General features: G+C 40.6%; 1 long non-coding RNA gene across 1 annotated transcript; it reads right to left on the bottom strand.

Moving 5' to 3' along the window:
* Nucleotides 1-4,409: 4,409 nt before the first annotated feature.
* LOC141941568 (uncharacterized) lies at nucleotides 4,410-8,088 on the bottom strand. The gene is made up of 3 exons (XR_012628383.1): nucleotides 8,037-8,088; nucleotides 7,374-7,491; nucleotides 4,410-5,503 (listed from the first exon to the last, which is right to left on the bottom strand). It is a non-coding gene; the product is annotated as an uncharacterized LOC141941568 (long non-coding RNA).
* Nucleotides 8,089-8,241: the final 153 nt, after the last annotated feature.

Below are 8,241 nucleotides of genomic sequence, written 5' to 3' on the forward strand. Positions count from 1 at the left end.
CTCAGAGTTCATGTAAATGCCTGAAAAGGCTTTAAATCACATCTCTAGGTCGTCCTTTTTAAAGCATGGACTTAGTGGCTCTTCAGGCACTCTTCACTCCCACCGCACACACAAAAGGGAAAGCACTGTCTCTTGTAAATTTTGTAAAATTTACAATTTCTGAAGATTTTCTCCTTCAAATAAAAATTTTCCGTGCCACTCATTCATCCCTGCAAGTTAAAAATTGCCCATATTTCACTCGATCACACTGAAGAGCCAAACTCAGTATTTATCTCAAGGATTAGAGAGCTATAAAGTAATATTTATTGAAAAACCAAACTCTTGCTTTCTATTATTCCACAAATATTCAGTCTATCTTCTGAAATTTCCAAGCAAGCTGTGGAGCAGTTGTGTGGGCAGAAGCTGCACTCTGTGGGCATCACGGTAAAACACCAGAACCCAGCCTGGACTGCAGCAGGACAAGCACGTCCCTTGGTTAGCTAACCAGTGCCACCGTACGGCAGAAGATGAAATAGAGAATGAAATAACTCATTTTAGGGCCTTCCTCTGTCAGGAAGCAAATGCAGGCAAGGTATTCTCAATTTCTTCACTAAGGAAAGGCCAGGGCACAATGAGCTGCTTCACGGGTCTTCCAAAGAGAAAAGAGACTCCAACAAAAACATGCAGCACAAGGAATAGTCTCTGAAATGAAAATGTGATTTTTCACACTGCTCTGGAGAAAACATATAGTTACCCAATTGAACTGTTTAAAAACAGTCACTCTCACTGTAGCTGATCATTCTCTGACTTTCTGGTGAAGCCAAAGATGATTGACACGTCTTAAGGAAAGAGAAACTTCGTTGTCAGAAGAGCCTTTTCCTGAGCTCTGCAAGGCATTCTCTCAGCCAGAATTTGGGGTAACGAGAGAAAGGGACTTCCAAATGTGAGCAATGGCACTGCCTGAGACCTGCAGGGCCATGACTGCTCTGGTAAATGTTCTCTATTCCTGCTTGCAGGGTTTTCTTTAATAAATTACTCCTTCCCTCAATATTGTGTCTACAACCTCACCAGCTGCTGCTGCAGCTAAAGGGGACCACTCTCCCACACTCATTTACACCTAGTGGTACTTGCCCAGCTTTTGCAAATTACTACAGTTACATATTTCCCTCCACTTCATAACATTTCTTCTTTGTCCAACCCAAATCCCCTCATTTAAGACAATACAAGAGATGAGGAGCAAGTGTTTCAGGTCTATCTACTCATTCCTTTCTTCTGTCCAACCCCATGAGCATCCCCTCACTCCCCAGCACAAGCCTCAGCCCCAGCTTGATCCCCACCACCAAAGTATATTTACCACTTCAGAAAGGCTGTTTGCTTCAGAGACACTATGTGAATACTTAAATAGTTGCAGAATCTCAAATGCTACACCAAACAGGCCTATGTATTAAGTAAATATACACATAAACAAGTATACATGTAGTAATAAATAGGTATGTATACAAACAGGACCCCCATAGGGTACCACCGCATGTTCCAAACACTGACCTGAAATATTTCTGTCTCCAACAGAGTTGGTGAAAGAGAAAGCAGCTCAATAAAAAGGGGCATAAAATATGAAGATAACTCTTTTGAGAGGACAGACTTTGTTACAGGGAACAATTTTCCTTTAAGCAGAGGATGGAAATATGCGTTACCACAATCTTGCAGCATGTGCAGATAACATTTTCAGAAGAACCCAGACTTAAGGCATCATATTAAATGAATTAAGGTGGTTTCAACTGCCTAAGGACCCAAATTCATAGCTCCCAGAGACTGTTACAGCTCTACTTCAGTACCTGGCCAAGAACATTAAAGGTTCTGTAAAAAATAATTACAAAGCATGTCTTTTCTTCCAAGTAATATAGAGGGTTTTCTATCAGCATATAGAACAATTTCTACTACCAACAGACAGGCACCCTCCATCATCCCACAAAACTGCTCTTGCAAGTTCACATTAACAGATTTTAGACAAAGCCTGTGTGCAGCTACAAAGTCCCTGCATGTGAATACACAAGTCTTCACTGCAGACTGTCAGTTTTGAAGACTGCTCCCACTTGATGCATCTGAGCCCATTTTTAACCTGCCAGAAGACTGCCAAAGATGCAGTTGCCCATTATTTCCCCACATAAAGCATATGTTAAAGGTGGCTTGTTACAGACACGTTACATCCCATACACTAGCAGGCCATGTGGGTTGAAAACAGTTTGCTTAACTTAAGACCATTCTATTCTCAACTTAATAATACAGATACGGAAAAAGGAGAGCCCAGGCAAATATAAAGGAGTTGTGGCCACTTGTTTGAGTGAGGAAGCTATCGTTTCTTTATTTTCTACAACTTAAAAATAGCAACTGCTTTCCTGAAGTCTTTCACTAAGTCTTTCACTAATTTTAGATTTCACAGCAATAAAAATCATAACAGAAATGTCTTGGAAGCTCATTACCAGAAAGAAAAGAAGTCTGATAGACTACACGTGTCTATTACACTGCAGGTACAATAGACTGTAAACACATAGGCTATATATATATATACATACAGTTTGATTACTACCATATCTAAATGGCTTTACTAGAGATAAAAAAATATTTCCTCCAATAATTGTTCAGTACTCTGCCTTACTTTCACTTCATAAGGTACAAAAAAAATTACACTTAATTCAGTTCAGAAATCACAGTAGTGATTTGTGAAGAGATTTGCACCTACAACTGTTTCTTATCGGTTGAAGTGCTCACTTAAGATAAATACTTGGTTGTAGATATCTCCAACTTACGCGGCACACCAGAAATAATTGGGATGATTACAGGCTTGAATTTGGTCATGTACATCCTCTGCTTGAATTTATTCTCCATAACCACAAACAATATAAGCATATTACTGCTACATCACACCTCCTTCCTGCTGAGAGAGCAGAGCTGTATGCAACCCACAGCTACCCAAGGCGAAAGGCAGGATGACTGGTGCTGCCCTAAAATAGGATGAGATACAGGTGCCCCACCAAGATAATGCAAGCCAGGAGTCAGATGGGTGTGGTTGAGTAGTGTGTTTGATTCAGTCAGTCCACTTTCTTACATTTACTCTGAAATCCCTCATTCAAATAAAAGATTACATCCACCTGCTGTGGGAGGTTTGATTACTAAATTAATCTAAATGAGTTTTCTGAAGAAAACAGTGAGATTTAGTCAAGTAACCGTTAGAACTAATGCAAGCTAGAGAAATGCAGCAGCATCTGAAAGCTATCACGAGATATGTCAGGGAATTAAAGTGGAGCTAAACGTGACAAGAATAGGGGGAGAAGATGAAGTAAATGAGAAAAAAAATGCTTTAAAATCATGCTGTTTCACTGTATACACCTTAGGCTTCTTTAAAAAGTTAGGATGAGGAATATGCATCCTACTAAAACAAATTTACCTGTTCAAAAAAAGTTGCTTGCTCAGGCGTGGCATATAAACAAGCTCCCAGGGTTATTTAATGCTGGTCCCAGTCACACTCTGTAATTGTTTCCCGTAGCTTGTAATGAAATCAGGAAATGGAGATGTCCTACTTAAGCACGGTGGGATGGTTGGAGTGCTACTGGGAAACTTTATTGAGACAGTTACAGGTATAACTTCTTATCCACATTGTCCTTATCTGCAATGATGGCTAAAAAGGGGGAAAATAAACTACTATGGGGATAATTTTTTTTATTTTAAGGAGCTCAATTTAATCTTATAGTATAAAATAAAATACAGATTTCAGTCCAGCATAAAGCAGAGCTGTAAGAAGCTATCCAGTAGAAGAGTATATGAAAAAGGGTAGCTATCTCTTTCTACAGAAGGTGGTTATATGCTTACTGTTCATTTAAAATATGTATGCACCACTTTTTTCCAAATGTCTGTAGTTTTGTTGTTTTTTTTTTTTTAAATACTTTTCTCTTGACCAGGGAGGCAGCACTTTAAATGAGATAATTACTTAGTTGCAGAATGGGGAGTGAACTATGGATAGAATTGGGTGATCAACTACAGATGTATCCTGGCTAAAATAAATAAGTGGATTATAAGGAATTCCCCCTCACAACTTGGGGAAGTTTAATGTAGACAGGTTTTCTGCTGTTACCTCACAGGTTGCACTAGCACACTTGGTGAGGCAGAGAGGATGGGGCATAGACATACAGGTCAAAAGGGAGCTGTTTAAGCTGCTGCTGAAAGAAATGCCTGCTTTTAGTAACTACCATGGAATTCTTACCGGTAAGACTCATACAACATAAGAAAATGGAATAATGTCATTACAGATATTAAACATTTTTATTTCAATGTGGCGGAAGCTGCTAGAAAAGGCTCAAAAATTACAGCCGGTCTCCTGTAAGCTTGACTAATGATCTAAAGCATATTAAAACTATTAAGTAGATACAGTTATTCAGTGCTTTCCACAGATGCTTATACATACACATCCAAGCTGTCTGGGTGTTTCAAAGAGCAGAAGGCACCTGCTGAATTCAGTGGGTTTTTTAAGACTGTTTCTCTGAGCAAATGTCTCCCAGGGGAAACTCACAGGCTTTATATGACTTGGGAGACTGTGAAATAGCTAGAGCAGAACTTTCTGAAGAAGCAATGTAACATTCTTTAAGAAGTCTGTATTTGTACATTATTATGGAGGTTGAATTTTCAAATACAGCAAATTTCTACTCTGAAATCCCCTATTACAAGAAAGAGGTAATAAGGATGCACTCTAAAATTTCTTGGTAGGCTCAAGCATTTTATGCCAAATAGTTGCAGTGGTCTTGTCTTTTTTGTAGTTGTTGCTTGTTTTGGGGTGGTGGTGGTGTCTTAGTTTCCAACTGATTCCTCTTGCTTTCAAATGGAATAACTTTGTCAGGTAAGCACAAAGCTATAGCCAGTGGAAATGGAACCACATGCTATGGGTGCCCTTAGGAACAGGGCAAGAAATGGGGTAAATGGTGGCAGCTGCTGAGACTGAAACACAGGAACAGGGTCTGGTGGCAGCTGGGGGAGCTGTTCCATGGGAACATGCCTCATAGTGCAGTGTGATGGGAACAACCTTCCCCTCCCCAGAAGGAGGTTTCGACCTCCAGGCTCCCTCTGTGGGGTTTGTTATGAGGGTAGCCTGGCTAACTCAACCTTAAGGCTACTGGGAGAGAAAAACCTTACTGGGTGAGCTCTGATATCTGGATGAAGAAAGATTTCGGGAGGGGTTTTAGTTCAAGACATTGTTCCAAGAAGTATGCATACAAATTTTCATTAGCATTTTCAGCATGCCCTTAGGACTTTGGAGGGATACATTTTCAATAAAATAGCAAAGAGAAATCTATCTCCACATGTGCTGTCACCAGAGCTGAGATTAGCCTTTATTTATGATCGCAGAACATCTGCGGGTAGGGCGTTCACAGCAGAGGTCCCTTGGCTCTGAAGCTTGTTATTTCTCTTGATGAGGAGTCCAAATGTGCTGGTCTTCAGAGCATGGTGCACGGACCATCTATTTGCCACATTCAGTCTTGTTTTAGGAAGACAATAAGGGGAAATAAAATCAGTAAAGTGTGATCTTCCCAGGTGAGACCTGAGTAAGAGTATTTGTGAAGGTTAATTATAGAAAGTGATTTCACTGGCATGGTGTCCTCTGTGCAGAGTGTGGTGTTGTATAGTATGAAAAGATCAAGCATCTGTGTTAAACAGGACTGTAAAAACACCTTTTCAATATTGTTAACCTACTGGAATGTTGGTGGGTGGTTCACGAGCTGTAGTTTTGAAGTTCCAGTGCCAAACTGATTTATTCCCAGTTTACTGGCATCTGCTGTGCATAAGCAGAAGTTTGGAAGAAAAACATGTCTCTTATCCTAATTCCAAACTAGATGGGGGAAATGTGAATGGGGAAATTAGTGACATGTGTTCTTGGGTGGTGTTTATTACTATTATTATATATCATTAAACTGAATACGGACCTGGGTGGAAAAAAATGCACAAGAAAATTAATGAAGAGAGATAAACTGCAAATCTCGCTGAAAAAATTAATAATACTTTTGCTTTTTCATGATGTTAAACATAATTTTTGTTTGCTGCCTAGCATCTTGAACTAAATCTGAGATCTTGTATCCTTTTTCTGTTACAGTAGTACAGCTGTAACATGTTAGCCCATGACACTTGTGAAGTTTGTACACTTAAGGCCTCTCATTTTGGTGAGTGTGGAAAAAACCTATCTAATTTTGGTTTAAGTCAAAATCTCTATTTTCAGTGCTCACTGCTGTTTGTGTACTGTTTAACTCTTCTAATGCTTGTTCAAATGGAAAAAATAAGGAGGTTAATTGTTATTTTTAAAAGCATCATCTGAAAAACATTTTTTTAATGTTTAAGTAACCACCTTCTGTGCTTAACAGATGACAAGATTTGTGTTGCTCATGTCTCTTGTATTATACGAATGCTTCCAACCACTCCTTTATCACTCTTATGAAATCAAATACATTTTTATAACAGTATAGAGCTTTGAACAGTTATTTGCCATGAGCTAGAGAATAGCAGTTTTAATGAGTAATAATGACACAAAAATCTATCCAAACCATCCTCTGTTTGTCAGCAGCAAAGCAATTATGAATTCAGGCAAACATGGTGAACATTCTTGCTTTGCCACCTAATATATTTTTGTACCAAATAAAACTGCACCAATGAATTCTGAATCTGGATAAAGTTAACACTCCTTTTGCCCAGGCCAAATCCTAAGTTTCTGGATCACTCATCTTATTTCTCTCTTCTGTGTCTTGCCAAAAAGATAAGAAACATGTTGGCACAGAAGAAAAATTATTACTTGGACTGTTCTCCCAGCCAATGAATCTGTTTTCTATAAATGCAGCTTTAACAGAAAAATCCAGTTAAGTAAACAGAAAAGAGCAGTAAACAACAAGCAATAACAAAATAGTTAGAAACAAACTAGTAATAAACGGCATTATTTTTTTAATTAAATATCCCACGAATTTAAATTGGTAACTCCAGAGGACAGTCGAGTTTAAGATGAAGTGTGACAGTTTATTAATGTAATCCTGCATGGATCTCACTGTTGGGATGATCAAACCTCCATGATCACATTACTGTTCATTCATGCTCACAGACATAAATAATAATGATAGTAATTATTAATCTCTTTTGCAATATTCCACTGACCAATAAGCTGAGGAATAATTAATGTATGAGCGAAAACTGTCCCTTAAGTGTAACATTCTGTTGCACTCTGAACATGTAACTGCACAACAAATATTTTAACTGGCAAGCCTTTGTGATAAGCAGTAACAACTGTTGTAACCCTCCTCTTGTACTTTGAAAAATATTTTGACATTCCTGGCTTAAAAGAGTGCTAAGGATCACTATTCTTGCCTTACCGAGGAGAAAAGCGAGGAATGGCGTGATGGAGTGAGCCCTTCAGTCACTTCAGATAAGCATGGCCTTGAAGTTTGGTGTGACTCTCTCCACGCTGTTGCTGCGTGCCATTGCCAGACCCTGCTATGGGATCTATGGTTAATTCAGCTGTAAGATTAATTACTAAAAAGATTCGGGGGAGTTAATTACTATTTTTTATCTTGAAATGGGTGGGAGGGTTGTGGGAATTATAATCGTTCTGAAAACAAGACGCACAGAACAAGGTCTTTTGGGCAAATGAATTCTCAATAGATGTATTTTTTCCTGTCAAGTGTCAGTTTAAGCCAGCTCCTGAAGGAAGTGCCCTGAGTTTTTGCTTGACTGGGTAACATGTAATAACTTTCCCCCAGCAGGCCTTGGGGCTGCTGTCATCTCGCAGCAATACCAGGCCAGAGGGGGTGGCTGCGGAGCCTGGTGCAGCTGGACAAGGCCTCCCGGGTGTGAGGCTGCCACAAGTTCTCCTGAGGCGCCAAGGGCAGGCGGGAGACGGCTGCCCTGGCGCCGGTGTCTTCTCCCTCAGTCTGGGCCCCCGTTTGGGCTTGTGTCCCACAAATTTTTGTCCGAGATGGCTCTAAAGCCGTCTCATATCCAGGGGCCGCCGCGGACCTTTTTTAGCCACTTTTTACCTCAGACTTCCCGGCGGGGCCCCGCTGAGGGCCGCGGAGCTCCCACCTTCCCGCGCTCTGCGCCGCCTGACCCTCCTCAGGCACCGTAGCCCGCGGGGCCCCGCCAGGGGGCGCAGGGAGGCGCCCGCGCTGCGGAAGCGAAAGGAACCTCCCGCTACGAAAGCCAATCCGCTTCGAGCTTACTGCGCGGCCGCCCGCCCCCCGC

This window comes from Strix uralensis, chromosome 3 (genome assembly GCF_047716275.1).
Source record: "Strix uralensis isolate ZFMK-TIS-50842 chromosome 3, bStrUra1, whole genome shotgun sequence".
NCBI classification, from domain to species: Eukaryota; Metazoa; Chordata; class Aves; order Strigiformes; family Strigidae; genus Strix; species Strix uralensis.